Source organism: Gorilla gorilla, chromosome 5, assembly GCF_029281585.2.
Source record: "Gorilla gorilla gorilla isolate KB3781 chromosome 5, NHGRI_mGorGor1-v2.1_pri, whole genome shotgun sequence".
Taxonomy (NCBI): Eukaryota; Metazoa; Chordata; class Mammalia; order Primates; family Hominidae; genus Gorilla; species Gorilla gorilla.
In genome coordinates, this window is record NC_073229.2 from 126,606,197 (window position 1) to 126,624,291 (window position 18,095).

Below are 18,095 nucleotides of genomic sequence, written 5' to 3' on the forward strand. Positions count from 1 at the left end.
CACCCCACTCTACCAGTACCAATTTACTGTATTAGTCTGTTTTCAGGCTGCTGATAAAGACATACCCAAGACTGGGTATTTTATAAAGAAAAAGCAGTTTAATGGACTCACAGTTCCATGTGGCTGGGGAGGTCTCACAATCATGGCAGAAGGCTAAAGGCACTTCTTACCTGGCAGTAGCAAGAGAGAATGAAAGCAAGCAAAAAGGATTTCCCCTTATAAAACCATCACATCTGGTGAGACTTGTTCACTACCTTGAGAACAGTATGGGGAAACTGCTCCCATGATTCAATTATTTCCCACTGGGTCCTTCCCACAACACATGGAAATCGTGGGAGCTACAATTCAAGATGAGATTTGTAAAAACAAAAACAAAAGAACTAAACACTTGACACCATGATCTCTCCAAAAGAGATTTTCTTAAGGAAAAAAAATTCATATGATGGGGTTTAAATTAAAACAAGAAGAAAAGAATATAGTTTAATCAATGGTTTCCATTTTGAATGAGGAAAGAATTGACATGTCCAGGGATAAAATGTTATAGAGGAATCCTTTTGATATCAATTATATACTGTTTATTTGTCAAGTTAGGCTAACACATTTCACTTTCAATCGCTCAATATTTCAACCCTTTATGTAACAAAATTTATAAAATCCCATTAGCTATTGCTCTTTTTTTAAAGAAAAATGTTAAAAATACTGCTGAACATACTCCACATGTGACAAACCAATTTTGAAAGTTCTTAGTACATATGTATTTTACGTATACTTACCATGAGTTTAGAAAAATTTGTAATTTCACCATTTGATTCCAACCAACCATAACCCCCAAGTCTGTATTTTCCAGCCAGAAGACTTAGAATCCATACTTGAGCTAAAGTCTCAGTTAAAACCACTTCCTGACCCTGCAGTTCATTCCACCCTCCATGTTCTACCTTGATTGTTTCTCAGGTCTGCTCCACTCCCACTACAGTTACCAAATCCGCTCTGATTCCCAAAGCTACCTGGAAACCACCAAATCTTCCACCTCTTTCTGTCTATTGCTATTGTGCTTACACTTGCATTGGATATATGTATGCTGATTCCCTTAATAATCAAGTCCTCTCCACAAAGAGACTGGGCAAGCTAATCATCTGCAATGTAAGAAAGGCAAAGCCCCTGAATGGTTTGGAAATGAAGACATCTATCACTTCTCTGCAATGACCAAAGAACTGCTGCAGCTTATCAGAATTCATAATCTCTGTACAACACCCCACAAACATCTTTTTGCTTCTCAAAGTCTCATTCGGTGTTTGCTTTAGAGTTAGGAACTGTACAGTCACACCATCATCTATCTGTCTTATGTTGCTGTGACATTCTTTCACCTGGGTTTCATATTTTATAAAATGAACAAAGGCAAACCCCTTTGAATAGCCAGTTCTAACATCCTTCTTGACCTGAACCATAAGAATTTCTCCAAAGGTACTCAAATATTCTTTCAGATCCTGTTCAGTTGTTTTCCATGGGAGACCCAACACTGCTAAAGCAGATGTTTTCTGGACTGCTCTTTTCACTTTTATGGCTAATGAAGTATCTGTCTTTTCCCTTTTTCTGTAGTTATCTACAGAATAGTTGACAACGTACACCAAATTTCCCCAGCCAGCACTGGGGGCATGCAGAATTCCTTCTACCAGCAGACACTCCTAATACCTGAGACACTGGAATCCTGTAGGGGAGCCCACATGCCCCTGGAAACTGGGCTGTAACCGTGGGCAACAGCACTGTTCTATCATCTTCTGATGGTATTTCAATGGGCTCATAATTCTTGTCTCTAGTTACCTGAATACATGCAGATTTTTTTTATTTTTCTGCTAGGTCACTGCTAGGAAGCCCAGTAGGGCCACTGAAGCAGCTACAGATCCAAGAGCAGCCCAGCTACTTCTTCTTTCTCACAAAATTTTGAACCATGTTCTCTCCTGGCCTTCCTTGCCAACCCGTGCTCATATACCTCAGAAGCATACCATATGGAATCTTCTGGTTCCGACTTTTTTAACCAAGCCTAAAATCTGGAATATTCATTCATGTTATGAAGAGCATCAAAAGTTTGTATCTTTTAGCAAATAAAATAGTCATTTGTCTGAATCTACCACATATTTTCATCTCTTCTCATGCTGTATAATGTCATATTTATTTGGATAAATTACATTCAAAGACATATTTTGAGTTCAGTGTAACATTTTACTTCTAAAGAATATCCCAGTAAACACCTTGAAATGAATACAGTTAAGTTGTGTAAAGCTTCTCTTAAAAGAATGGTGGTATATAAACTATTCACAAAGTAATAGATTATTTTATTCTTGAAACAAATAAACTCTTGTACTTAACACTGTATTCTTTAATGTTATATTTTATTCACAGTGTGACTTCATATTAAGAATTTCTCTACTTAAATTAAGAAGGAAATTAATTTATGTTAATATTAAAATGCATCAATATTTTATTTTGTTAAAGGGAAATTCACTAACATTAACAGCCAAAGCAGGTGAATTATTCCATGATTGACACATTTTTGTACTAATCAGATTATCATTGGGTCATTCAGCACCTCTCACTTTCAAGGTTACCTTCAGACTTCCATTAAGGCACCTGATGAATTTCATACTGAGAATACTTTGGCTAGTTTTATCAGAAAAAAAATATTAAACTGTGTACTCTTATTTGTTCACTTTTTCACTCATTTGCTTATCAGTTCTCTGCATATTGCCTCACACAATTTGATGCAAAATTGCGAAGTGGTGAGTTGTGCTTCTCTGTCTTTTAATGTCTGCTTAAATCCTTTTAAAGGGATTTGGTTACTATCTTCACTGAATTATTTCTGCTAAAATCATACTTTCAGTTTGCTAAATAGGACTTTTTCTACTTCTATTTTTCTCTGTGTGTGCATATGCGTGTGTGAGTGTGTGTGTGTGTGTATGTGTGTGTTTAGGCAAATCATATTCAATAATTTATATTTAGTCTTCCTAATAAAATTTCGCATGTCTTTTTTAAAAACTCTTTCTACCAGGAAAATAAATCAAGTAATGAGCTGTGTCCAGTTAAGTACGAGAAGACCCATTCTCCATCAAACTTTCTAATTTTATATTTTACTTCTACCTTCTCTTTAACAGGGGTAGATGACTTTAAATTATGAACTTATTACTAATTATTCATATAATTAACAATATTATAATATAATCTATGTAGTCAAAGTATTTTGGATATTTGATGGCTGTACATATTATTTGAGTAAATATTTTATTTTACTTTTAAACACTTTTATTGAGGTATAATTGAAATCCAAAGAGTCATACATACTTAATTTATGCAACTTGATGAGTCTAGAGACAAGTATAAACCTATGAAACCATGACCAAAATCTATGCCATAAACATATCTGTCATCTATTTACACCCTGATTATTTATTGTTATTATTATTTTTTTGTGTGATTAGAATACTTAACAAGATCCACAGTCTTAGTAATTTTTATATATACAATACAATATTGTTGACTATAGACACTACGCTTCATCGTAGACCTCTAGGATTTATTCATCTTGCATAAGTGAAACTTTGTACTCTTTATGTAATATTACCCTATTTCCCTTTCCTTCCACCCCCGGTAGCCACCTTTCTATTATATGCATCGATTTGTTTGACTATTTCAAAGTTATCATAGAAGTGGCATTATGTAGTGTTTGTTTTACCATTACTGGTTTATTTTACTTAGCATAATGTCTTGAAGTTCATCCATGTTGTCACAAATGGCAGGATTTCCTGCTTTTACAAAGCTGAAAAATATTCCACTGTACATATATACCAAATTTTCTGTATCCATACTTCTGCCATGAACATTTATGTTGCTTCCATATCTTTTTTATGTAAGTAACACTGTAATTAATATGGGAATACAGATACCTCTTTGAGATTCTGGTTGTAGTTTCTTTGCATATATACCCAGAAGTAGAATTGTTAGATAATACAGTAGTCCTATTTTTAATTTTTTGAGGAACTCCATACTCTTTTCCACAGAAGCTTCAACATTTTATATTTCCAACAACAGTGTAAATGGTTTTACTTTCTTCATATCTTTGATAACACTATTTTGATAATAGCTATTCTAATGAGTGTGAGATGAGAGCTCGTTTTGCTATTGATTTACATTTCCCCGATGATTAGTGATAGGGAACATCTTTTTATATCACTATTGGTCATTCTATATCTTCTCTGAAGTAATATCTATTCAAGCCCTTTGTCTTGTTGTTTGTTTTCTATTGAGTTGTAGAGAAGTGTCTTACATATTTTGACGGTTAATCCTTTATTAAACATATGGTTTGCAATTATTTTTCCCATTTCATGTTTTTCTTTTTCTTCTGTTGATTGTTTCCTTTGCTGTAGGGAAGCTTTTTAGTTTGATAAATCCCCACTCATCTATTTTTACTTTTATTGATTGTGCTTTTGGTGTCATATTCATACATCATCATAGGGCCAATGTTAAGAAGTTTTTCCCCTGTGTTTTCTTCTAGGAGTTTTATGTTTAAGTCTTTAATCCATTTTTAGTTAAATTTTATGTACAGTGTAAGATAGGAGTTCAGCTTTATTCTTTTGCATGTGGATATACACTTTTCCCAACAACATTTATTGAAGAGACTATCTTTACCTTTTGTGTATTCTTGGTACCGTCACCAAAGATTAGTTTACTGTATGTGTGTGTTTATTTCTGGGCCCTCTATTCTGTTCCATTACTATGTGCCTGTCTTTCTGTATTTATGCCAGTATTTTTCCATTTTAATTACTGATGCTCACTCTCACATAGTACAGGAAATCCTAGCCAAAGTAAATAGACAATTAAATAAATAAAATGCATCCAAATAAGCAAGAAAAACTAAATTATCTATGTTTGCAGATGACATGATTTTATATGTAGAAAATACTAAAGACACAACACACACACACATAAACCTGTCAGAACTAATAAATGGTTTCCATAAGCTTACGGGAAGCAAAATCAACAGAAGAAAATCAGTTGCATTTCTGTGCAATATCAATGAGCATCTAAAAAGAAAATTAAGAAAAAATTCCACTTATAATAAAATAATATTGTACAAAATCATTACAAAATCATTCTTAGAAATGTTTACCAATGCCCAAAAACACATATTCTATTTACCTCTGAAATCTTGGGTATTATTCATGAACTTTGGGTTTACCAAAGCCAACCCTTCCATCTATTCACCAGCCTTATGACTATGAAAGCCACTGAGATGGCAGAAGCATAGAGGCTGGAGAAAGAAACCATGAGTTAGCTCTTGTATTAGTCTAGGTAGACTAACTATTATAAAATCAATACCTAACATTCAGAAATTTTATGAAATAGAAATTTCTCACTTGAGCCTCAGTCCCACACAGTTTGGAGAGTTTTCAGGACACAGCCATTTATTGATCTTGACTCCTTTTTTCATGTGATTATTTCACTTGTAGACCCTCCTCCTTCTCTGTGTTTAACCTGCAGATAGGGAGAGTGTTTAGGGACGAGCACTACAGACTACTTTGGGGCCCAGAAATGCCATATATTACTTCTTCCCATATTCTTTGGGACAGAATTTAGTCACATGATATTCTGATACAAATGTATCTAGTAATAGAAAAACTTCAGCACCTTTTACTGGGGAAGATGGTAACAAAAATCTTTAGATTTTCTACACGTAGAATGAAACTACATAAAGTCATATTTTTACAGCCCTTTAATGTGTCAAACGTAAATGTTTAACATTGTCTGTCCAAATAGTAGGGACATTAAAGCACATAAATCCCTTTTTTATGTTTAAATGCTTCCACTGATGTTTGATAGATAAGATTTGTATAAGTTACATAAATTATCTGTTAACACAGACATCTCTCTAAAGCCAGAGTTCAAATGTTTGAATCGATTCAATGCTTTCAAGGCATTTTTCTCCCTCATCAAGCCACTAAGACAATATACCACTTTTCTGACTGCATCATTTAAAATAAAATATGTCAATAAGAAAAGTAAAATTTCTGGGGGCGGGGGCAAGATGGCTGAATAGAAACAGCTTTGGTCTGCAGCTCCCAGCAAGACCCAATGCAGAAGGTAGATAATTTCTGCATTTCCAACTGAGATACCCAGTTCATCTCATTGGGACTGGTTAAGCAGTGGGTGGAACCCACGGAAAGTAAGCAGAAGCAGGGTGGGCTGACACTTCACCTGGGAAGTGCAGGGAGCCAGGGGACTTCCCTCCCTAAGCCAAGAGAAGCAGTGAGGGACTGTGCTACCCACCCGGGGTACTACACTTTTCCCACAGATTTTTGCAATCCACAGATCAGGGGATTCCTTCACGAGCCTACACCACCAAGGCCCTGGGTTTCAATCACAAAACTGGGTGACTGGGTAGGGACTGAGCTACAGTAGTTTTTTTCATACTCCAGCAATGCCTGAAACTCCAATGAGACAGGAGACCCATCTACTTCCTTGGAAAGGGGACTGAAGCCAGGGAGCCAAGTGGTCTCACTCAGCTGGTTTCATTCCCATGGAGCCCAGCAAGCTAAGAACCACTGGTTTGAAATTCTCACTGCTAGCAAAGCAGTCTGGGAGGATTGAGCTTGGTAGGGGGGTGGGTGGTCTGCCATTACTGTGGCTTTAGTAGGTGGTTTTCCTATGACAGTGCTGAGACTGGGAGGTTTGGACTTGGCAAAATTCACCACAGTGCAGCAAAGTGACTGTGGCCAGACTGCTCCTCTAGATTCCTCTTCACTGAGCAGGGCGTTTCTGCAGAAAACCCAGCAGCTCCAGTCAAGAGGTCTCACAGGCAAAACTCTCATCTCCCTGGGACAGAGCGCCTGGCAGGAGGGGCAGCTGCAGCCTCAGGTTCAGTGAACTTAATCTTTCCTGCCTGCCAGCTCTGAAAAGAGCAGCCGATCCTAACAAGAGATATTCTCCCAGCACAGCGCACCAGCTCTGCTAAGGGACAGACTGCCTCCTTAAGCAGGTCCCTGATCCCTGTGCCTCCTGACTGGGAGAGACCTCCCAACAGGGGTTGACAGACACCTCATATAGGAGAGCTCCATCTGGCATCAGGCTGGTGCCCCTCTGGGACAAAGCTTCCACGGGAAGGAGCAGGCAGCAATATTTGCTGTTCTGCAGCCTCCACTGGTGATACCCAGGCAAATAATAAGAGCTATTTATGACAAGCCCATAGCCAATATCACACTGAATGGGCAAAAGCTGGAAGCATTCCCTTTGAAAACAGGCCCAAGACAAGGATGCCGTTTCCTTCACTCTTATTCCACATAATATTGGAAATTCTGGCCGGGGCAATCAGGTAAGAGAAATAAGTAATGGGGCATTTGAATAGGAAGAGAGGAAGTCAAATTGTCTCTGCAGATGACACGATTCTATATTTAGAAAACCCCACGGTCTCAATCATCACAGTCCAAAAACTCCTTAAGCTGATAAGTAACTTCAGGAAAGTCTCAGGATACAAAATCAATGTGCAAAAATTACAAGCATTCCTATACACCAGCACTGGACAAGAAGAGAGCCAAATCATGAATGAACTCCCATTCACAATTGCTACAAAGAGAATAACATATCTAGAAATACAGCTTACAAGAGACGTGAAGAACCTCTTCAAGGAGAACTACAAACCACTGCTCAATGAAGTAAGAGAGGAGACAAACAAATGGAAAAACATTCCATCCTCATGGATAGGAAGAATCAGTATCATGAAAATGGCCATATTGCCCAAAGTAATTTATAGATTCAATGCCATTTCCATCAAACTACCATTGACTTTCTTCACAAAGTTAGAAAAAATACTTTAAATTTCATATGGAACCAAAAAAGAACGCATATAGCCAAGACAATTCTAAGCAAAAAGAACAAACCTGGAGGCATCAGACTACCTGACTTCAAATTACACTACAAGGCTACAGTAACCAAAACAGCATAGCACTGGTACCAAAACAGACATTGGTCTATATGTTTGTTTTGGTACCAGTACCATGGTACAGAACAGAGACCTCAGAAATAACACCACACGTCTACAATGATCTGATCTTTGACAAAGCTGACAAAAATAAGCAATGGGGAAAGTATCCCTTATTTAATATATGGTGCTTGGAAAACTGGCTATCCATGTGCAGAAAAAAAATTGACCCCTTATGTTAACCTTATACAAAAATTAACTCAAGATGGATTAAAGACTTAAATGTAAAACTCAAAACCATAAAAACTCTAGAAGAAAACCTAGGCAGTACCACTTAGGGCATAGGCATGAGCATAGACTTCATGAAGAAAACACCAAAAGCAACTATAATAAAAGCCAAAATTGACAATGGGATCTAATTAAACTAAAGAGCTTCTGCACAGCAAAAGAAACTAGCACCAGAGTGAACAGGCAACCTACAGAATGGGAGAAAATTTGTTCAAGCTACCCATCTGACAAAGGTCTAACATCCAGAATCTACAAGTACTTAAACAAATTTACTAGAAAAAAAAACCCCATCAAAAAGTGGGCAAAGCATATGAACAGACACTCCTTAAAATAATACATTTATGTGGCCAAGAAATCTATGGACAAAAGCTCATCACGGCCGATCATTAGAGTAATGCAAATCAAAACCACAATGAGATACCATCTCACGCCAGTCAGAATGGTGATTATTAAAAAGGCAAGAAACAATAGATGCCGGGGAGGCTGTGGAGAAATAAGAATGCTTTTACACTGTTGGTGGGAGTACAAATTAGTTCAACCATTGTGGAAGAACTGTGGTGATTCCTCAAGGATCTAGAACTAGAAATATCATTTGACCCAGCAATCCCATTACTGGGTATATACTCAAAGGATTATAAATCATTCTACTATAAAGACACATGCACATGTATGTTTATTGCACACTATTTACAATAGCAAAGGTATAGAACCAACCCAAATGTCCATCAATGGACATTTGGATAAAGAAAATGTGGTACATATACAGCATGGAATACTATGCAGCCATAAAACAGAATGAGATTATGTACTTTGCAGGGGAATGGATGAAGCTGGAAGCCATCACCCTCAGCAGACTAACACAGGAACAGAAAACACCGCATATTCTCACTCATAGTGGGAGTTGAACAATGAAAACACACACAAGTTGGGGAACAGTACACACCGGGGCCTGTTGGGGGCTGGGGAACAAGGGGAGGGAAAGCATTACGAAAATACCTAATACTTGTGGGACATAAAACCTAGATGATGGGTTGACAGGTGCAGCAAACCACCTTGGCACATATATACCTTTGTAATAAACCTGCACATTCTGGACATATATCCCAGATCTTAAAGTAAAATTTTTAAAAAAAGGCCAGGTGCCATGGCTCACACCTGTAATTCCAGCACTTTTGGAGGTTGAGGTGGGCAAATCACCTGAGGCTGGGAGTTCCAGACCAGCCTGACCAACATGGAGAAACCCTGTCTCTACTAAAAATACAAAATTAGCTGGGTGTGGTGGCGCATGCTTGTAATCCCAGCTACTCAGAGGCTGAGGTAGGAGAATCACTTGAACCCAGGAGGCAGAGGTTGCAGTGAGCCAAGACCGTGCCTTTGCACTCTAGCCTGGGCAACAAGAGCAAAACTGTCTGGAAAAAAAAAAAGCTAATAAAGTAAAATTTTCTTTGTAGCAAACAAGATTTATTAACATATTCAATGTTATCCATTTTATGAGTTAAAACTTATAATAATTTAAACCATAATAGTACTAATTTTAGACAGACTTCTGACTTGATGATGGATGATGTTGTTTTGTGATTTTTTAATAGATAATTTGAAGTAGTTCTTAGTGAAGAAATTAAAGAAGAAACTCACTAAATGACATAACCAAGCTATTTAATGCTATGTTATATTATTGCCTAGATAGAGTTCTAAATTCTATGAATTATGAAAATTAGTACTGGTACCAATAAAATAAATATAATTTAAATTGCTATGATCACTGAATGTGCCATTCATATAAATGTGTCTTGGGCTGAACACACCACAAAGAAACAGATTATTAGCCTTATATATATCTTAAAATGTGGAAATGTCTTATTCACAAAGGTTTTAATAACTATTTCCTCCCTAGAGAGCTCTTCTACTATTTAACTACACAAATTTAATGTTTGAACATCAGTTACTTCTGCTGAGTTTCAAGTCAGGCATTTGTTTAGTTTCTACCTAGAAATTATATTTTCACTGGTGTTTTGTAAATTGCTAAATACTGTATTCAATGATCTTTATGTATTTTGATATTTTAGCAGCCTCTTCTCAGGTAAGGTCCATGTTCTAAAATGGATTAACATGATTTTTTTTTCTAGGTGAAGAAAGTCCCCTTTTTTTCAGATTTTAATCTTATGTATTTAACTTTGAAGAAACAAAACAAAACAAAAAACACCCTTTACTGTCTTTGTAATTTCCGGAGGTAAAAGCTTTAATTCTATACTATAGGTCACATTGGAGGGACACTCTGTACTTGAATTTGACAGCAGTAAAATGATATTCCTTGGGAAATTTAATTAAAAAGTTGAGATTATAAAGAACTTAATGGCATTTCTCATCAAAATATTTCAAATCACTTTTAACTCACTAATTCTTATAGCACTCATGGGATGTAATTATGCACTCAAGAATATTCTGCATTTGAGCTCTGTTCATGGTCATTTGTAAGATCTTTTTATCTACCGCAAAGTAAATGTTTGTGATTGTACAATTAATTTAGATTAATTTACATCCACATATTATTTTTCTGATATGTGTATGATGCTATGTTAAGTTGAAGAAAGGACATGGGACTAAAAATAAAACAAATTTGTGACGTTTCTGGTCTTTAGGTTTCGACCTTGCACTGACTCATAAACTCTCACATGTCATATCTGTGTTTTATTATTTTTTGAAGGAATAGATACTAAAGATAATGAATTTGGCATTTATAAGGAAAATAAAATGTCTAGATCCTGGTAACTGAATGTGACAGAAACTGTGGTGATAGCAAATCCCAGGAAGGCCCATGTTCAAATACATCCCTTCTATATTCTACCAATAGAAATCTTATCAGATTAATAAACTGTCAAGAAGCAACGATACAGTGGGTGACATTTTGGTCCTTTAAAAATTAATATAAACTGTCTTAATATAATTACTCTATTTGGTTTTGAAATAACACCACATTCATGGGGTAGAGTGGGCTGAAGTCATCAATATTGATTTAATGATTGACTGAAATCTATAATAGTTTATTGATAGTTCAGATAATACAAAGACTTACTTTGCAGCTAGATGGGCTATCAATTGGGGGAATAAAAACAACTGGAAAAACACAGATGAGGAGAAGTATATTAAAAAATACTGAAGGTATCAACCCTTTGCTTCATGTAACATTTTACATGGAAAAGGCTAGTACGCTAACCTTGGTAAAGGCTAGTACGCTAACCTTGGTAAAGGCTAGTACGCTAACCTTGGTAAAGGCTAGTACGCTAACCTTGGTAAAGGCTAGTACGCTAACCTTGGTAAAGGCTAGTACGCTAACCTTGGTAAAGGCTAGTACGCTAACCTTGGTAAAGGCTAGTACGCTAACCTTGGTAAAGGCTAGTACGCTAACCTTGGTAAAGGCTAGTACGCTAACCTTGGTAAAGGCTAGTACGCTAACCTTGGTAAAGGCTAGTACGCTATTGAAATCTACTATATGTACTGTCAACTTTTAAAATTCCGTTAATTTAGAATGTAGCAGAATTTAAACTTCTCCAGTTTAAATAAGTCTATAATCCAGGCTAGCTCAATACAACTTCTTTAGTACTGTCCATAGTCTTGCTGGCCAATCCTCATCCTTTCTTCTAAGAGATGAGGATATAGAACAACTAACATAATAGCTAATATTTTAAGTACATAATGAATAAAAGGGAGTATGGTAAACAACTTGATCTTCTTGGGTAGGTAGGTAGTATTACTGTTTTTACCCACGGTACATATGAACAAAATAAGTCTTATAAATGTTGTTTAACTTTTCCTTGATCACATCACTAGTGAGAGCCAGATTTAGGATTCGAAGATTGTCTAATTTTAGATTTGTCATCTCCTGTGATTCCCCAACTGTGTTTCATGAACCCAGCAGGATCATCAGTATACGTATCTTTAGTGACTTTGTAAATTCTTTATGAAATGTTTGAATTTTGTGAGGCTTTTCAGTAATTACATAGATGTACATATAAATTTTAGATCATCTGGGTAACCACTTCAAAAGGGAAAACTACTGCTTCAGGTCAATATGCATTTTCATCCGTACTTAAAATATATTTAGCATCAAGTGCTCCTGTATCTATTGTGAAGAAATATTGTAGAGGAGGAAAAAAAGTGAACATAATCAACAAGTGTTCATCTACATATGTAGGTAAAGTTGCACATTGTATTATAATGAAATAGATAACTGTTAAAGAAGAATTCAAAGACAATATAACATGCCAAACTCAGAAGAACATTTAATTTCAGTTAATATCTCATTACAGCTCTCAGTTACAGCTCTGTTTGAGAGCTGTAATACATTATATATCACGTTATACTGATAAAAATAATTTGAAATTCTTTGCTTTTAGATTTGTTTTGTATGTTTATATATGTATATATTATATATGAAACATATTTTTATATATGAATGAAATGTATATAGTTGAATGAGAGCTAAAATGTCATTACATTTAATTTTATCTGATGTAATAAAGTGACAATAAAATTTAAAGATTTTTTAAAAATCTGAACATTATTCAAAGTTTAGAAGCACTCATCTGTAAAGTCCAGCTTCAGATACATTCTCCAATTTTCTACTTTTGCTTTATTAGTATTATTTTTTGATTGAGACATAATTCATCTCCACAGCTGCTAGCAATTTTCTTAAAATGTAACCCATTAAGTGATGTGAAGTTATATGAAGGCAGCAAAATTTTAAAATCCGATAAATAATGAAGAAAATAAGGACACCGAAAGCATGTTATTAATACCTTTTTTTTTGACATACTCTTCTAGAGTAAGACTTCTGGCAATGTTTTTAAATAGATAAAATGAAAATTGCTGTATGTGTGGTATAATACATCTGCCTGCAAGGAGCTCATTTAAATGTAGGGTTTTTTTACTAAAAATGCAAAATTCAAATAAGGCAGTATAATGAGATGTATGAACTGTCTCATAGTTAATATACATATGATTAAGAAATTATTTTTTAAGAGCATACTCTACAGTCATGGTTCTATTTCTTCACATTCACTTCTATTTCCCACTCTTGTGTCTAGCTTTTCCCTCAACACTCTAGTAAAATGGTGCTCACTAATACTTTCTCTAATACATTCGATACTGCATTCTTAACAGGCTATTTTATGTAATTATTGACTTCTGCATATCATTTCAACCACTTTACTATACTTCTTGCCATATTCTGCAACCCTAAACCCTTCCAGTATTCCTGAGATATCTCAAAAAGTCCATCTAAGTGTTGTTCATGGGTCCATCATCTTTTACATAGCCCTTGAACATTGCTATTTTTCCTAAGGCATGATTATTAGTTCTCTGTATAAAAATCTATAGTAAACCTCATCTATAACCAATGTTCCAACTACTACACTTATTCCAAAATCCATTGCCCCTGCTGATTTAACACCTTCTCACCTACATTTAGATATTTAGAGACACTTATAACTATACAAATACAAAAATGAATTTCATCTCTTTCAGTATTTATTCTTCTTTTGCATTTCCTGTTTTATAATGACTTGACACTCATTTATTAATTTACAATATGGCAGTCATCCTAGATTTCTCTTTATCAATTTATCTCATCTACTTATTATCTAGTCATTTACTGTATCCTATGGAATCAATATCTTTAATATGTTTTAAGTATATTTCACCAACTTCAATTTTATCTTTTGAGATGGAGGTTTGCTCTGTCACCCAGGTTGGAGTGCTGTGATGCTATCTCGGCTCACCGCAGTCTCTGCCTCCTGGGTTCAAGCGATTCTCCTGCCTCAGCCTCCTGTGTAGCTGGGATTACAGGCGCCCACCACCATGCCCAGCTAATTTTTGTATTTTTAGTAGAGACAGGGTTTCACCATGTTGGCCAGGCTTGTGTCGAACTCCTGGCCTCAGGCGATCCACCTGCCTGGGCCTCCCAAAGCGCTGGGATTACACGCGTGAGCCACCATGCCAAGACTTCAATTGCATTTTCACTATTCTTGTTTCTGTCTCTAATGATTTCTTACATGGCATCTGTCTGGCAATTCTTTAATTTTTCCTTCACCGTCTATGAGAACAAATTTTCTACAATGCATATTAGACCATGTAGCATGGTTATTAAGGATATTTTAATGATTTGCTATACTTTTATGCTAAAGTTTAAATTCCTTAACTTATTTCAGAAGGCATCTCATGACATAATTATTTCCTACCATTCTAGCCTCAAGTGCCAACCCTGTTAACAACACTTCTTTGTCCATCTACAGAGATTTAACTGTAGTTTTAGTGAGGGCTCATGATTTTTTTTCAATTGTGTCTCTCCTCTTGGGATGTTTTTCTTCCCTTGTCCGCCATAAATATTTGTGAGATTATACTTCACCTATCACTAAAAATGAAGCTCAAACAACACCTTCTACTATCTATCTGTCTGTCTGTCTATCTATCTATCATCCATCTATTTTTTTTTTCTTTTCCTATGCAGCAAAGAATGAATTTGGCTTATGCAATGAAAATCTGTAATTTCTTATTCTTTATCTCACTCTTCTATAAAGAAGAGTATTCTAAGTAAATACTAACTAATCAAGCATCCTCACTGCTAGAGGAAAGCATGTGTTAATTCTGGCCAATGAGTTGCAATCAGAAATCATATAGGGAGAATTTCCTTCAGGGATATCAAGATAAAACCTCAGGTACAAAGAGCCCTTTACCTTTAATTAAAAAAAATTTTTTTGAACATGGATCAGGACATGGTACCTAGAGAAGCAGCAGTGGTCAATTTATGACTATGAACCAAGAAGCAAAAGAAAAAAAAAACTCAAAATAATGTATTCCCAGATAAGACATTATTGAGATCCAAAATTATTGCCAGAATCACCATTAGTATCCATTTAGTTTAAATCATCATTAGTCAAGATTTCTTATTTGCAGGGTAATGTATTCCTAATATACTATTATAGTTTTATATATTTGTCTTATCTCCTAAAACACCCTGCTTATTCTTTCTGTTGCACTTTAGCAAACTACATTGTTATATATTGTATCAGTTGATTTGTCTATATTCTCAACTTTATTTGTGGAGGTCAAGAACAAAGTTTTGCCTCTCAGGTACTTGGTCTTGCATCTGGAACCACAGGTATTCAATAAAAGTTTTTTACTTAAAATGAATACTTATTCATATTCATTCAATATGTAAATGGATAAATTAAACATGCTGCATGTCTTGAGTGGAAAACTATTAATCCTCAAAGATAATCACAAACTCTATAGAAAAATTCTTAATTTTAATGGACTGTGTCTGGCTTTTACTCTTTTGTTTGTGTACCTTCTCAAGACCCAGCCGAGTGTACTTACTCTTCTTTGTGCAGAATGAATATTAGGATTCATCTTTATGGGAAGGGCTTTATACTTATGAAATGGCCCAGTAGCATAAAAACCTGTAATATAAATCCCTCCATTAACAGAGGTTGTCAGGAAGAGTAAAATCAGTACTAATCCTTAATTCATGGCATACTATTTAAGTTTTTCTTCTCACTGCTTATTTTAAATCTTATTTCATAACAATAAACATCATTTTTATTATTTTAGTATAAATCTTTAAATGTATATTCATCATAAAAATATGTAATTATGGTTTATGAGGGAATGTACTTAGAATTTATACCAACTTTATAAAATCTACTCCACCTTAAATAATAATGCTCTTATTTCTTCTGCTTTCACTGAAGGCTTTTTTTCTTACCAAATGTTTACATTGTATATATCAATTGTTACTTTTGATGGAAGCATAGACTTACATTGTATTGAATCAAACTCAATTATATTTTACTTAGACATTCAAGGAGGGTGCTTATCATTCCCACTAACTCATATAGAACTGAAATGAATATCCTTGAATAAAATATCTTTAGAACTTCTTGTGAAAGTTTCATTGGCATGTTAATTCAAGAGTGAGATTTCTGGGTTTCGGTACATTCACAAGTTAATTTAATGGTCTGCCAGATTGCTGTCTAGAATGGCTGTACAAAATTGCCTTGCCTTCACTCTTCCTGTGAATTCTTCTTTTTTTCAATTTTTTCAACAAAATTTCCAACTTACCTTTTCGCTTTTCCAAATTGTTGAATTAAAGAACATCTACTTCTTTTAACATGCATTTTGTTTAATAGACATTGATTTTTAGAGCAATTTTAGGTTCACAGAAAAATTTAATGGAAGGTACAGAGCTCCCATAAACCCCCTGCTCCACATATGTACAGCCTCTCTCGCTGTTGACATCCTATGCCACAGTGCTACATTTGTTAACAACTTATAAACTTTAATTACCACATCATTATCACCCAAAATTTATGGTTTACATTTGGGTTCACTCTTGGCATTGTACATTCTTTGGGTATTGATAGATGTATAATGACATGAGTCTTACAATATAGTATCATAAAAAATTGTATCATTGCCCTAAACATTTTGTATTCTGCTTATTCATCCCTTCCTTTTCCCTAACCCCTAGCATCTGATCTTTTTACTGTCGCCATAATTCTGCTATTTGCAGCACGTCCTATTCTTGGAATCACACAGTATACAAGCTTTCCAGACTGACTTATTTCACTTAGTCACTTAAGGTTTCTCCATGCCTTTTCACGGCTTGATAGGTTATTTCTTTTTAATGCTGAATAATATTTCATTGACTAGGTGTACCACGTTTTATGTATATATTCTTATAACGAAGAACACTGTGGTAGCATCAAAGTTTGGGGAATTTCGAATAAACTGTTACAAACTTCCATGTATGGGTTGTTGCATGGACCCAACTTTTCAACACTTTTGGATAAATACAAGCAGTGTGGTAATTGGATTTTATGGTAAGAGTATGTTTAGTTTTTTAAGAAACTTCCAAACTGCCTTACAAAGTAGTTGTATAATTTTACACTTCCATCAACATTGAGTGATAGTTTCTTTTGCTCCACATCTTCACCAGCATTTGATGTTGTGTTTGTGTTTTTATTTTAACCCCGCTAATAGATGTTTAGTGTTATTTCATGTTTTCATTTGCAATTTCCTAATTCCATATAATACAGAACATCTTTTTATATGCTTATTTGCCATCTGTATCTCTTCTTTGATAAGGTGTTTATTCAGGTATTTTGCCCATTTTTTAATTGGGTTGTTCATTTGCTTATTGTTGGATTTTAAGTGTTTTTTTTTTAATGTATGATAGGTGATGTTCTATTATCAGTTGTGACTTGTGAAAAATATTTTCTCACAGTTTGTGGCTTGCCTGATCAAGCTCTTTACCGGATCAAAAATTTTAAATCCTTAATTCATTTAACTTATCAGTTATTTCTTTCATGGATTTTGCCTTTGGTATTGTATCTAAAAAGTCATTACCATATCCAAGTTCTTCTAGAATTTCTTCTATGTTATCTTCTAGGAATGTTATAGTTTTGAATTTTACATTTAGATTGGTGATCTATTTTTAGTTCATTTTTGAAAAGAGAACATAGTCTGATATTATTATTTTTTGCAGCATATGTCTAGTTAAGTTTCAGCACCATTTGTTGAAAGATTATGTTTTCTCCAATGTATTAACTTTGTTCTTTGCAACAGTCAATTGACCATATTTTCACAGATCTATTTCTGAGCTTTCTATCTATTCCTTTGATCTGTTCATGTATTCTTTCCCAATATACTGTTCTGAATACTGTAGTATCATAATAAGCCTTAAAGTTGGATAGTGTCAGTCATCCAACTTTATTCTTATTTATCAATATTTTATTGGCTCTTTTGTGTCTTTTGCCCCTCCACACAAACTTAAAAATGAGTTTGT

At 34.9% G+C, this 18,095-nt stretch overlaps 1 pseudogene; it reads right to left on the bottom strand.

The window, feature by feature from the left end:
- The window catches only part of LOC101137464 (TAR DNA-binding protein 43-like), an 82,972-nt pseudogene that overhangs the window by 41,386 nt on the left and 23,491 nt on the right, over positions 1-18,095 (bottom strand).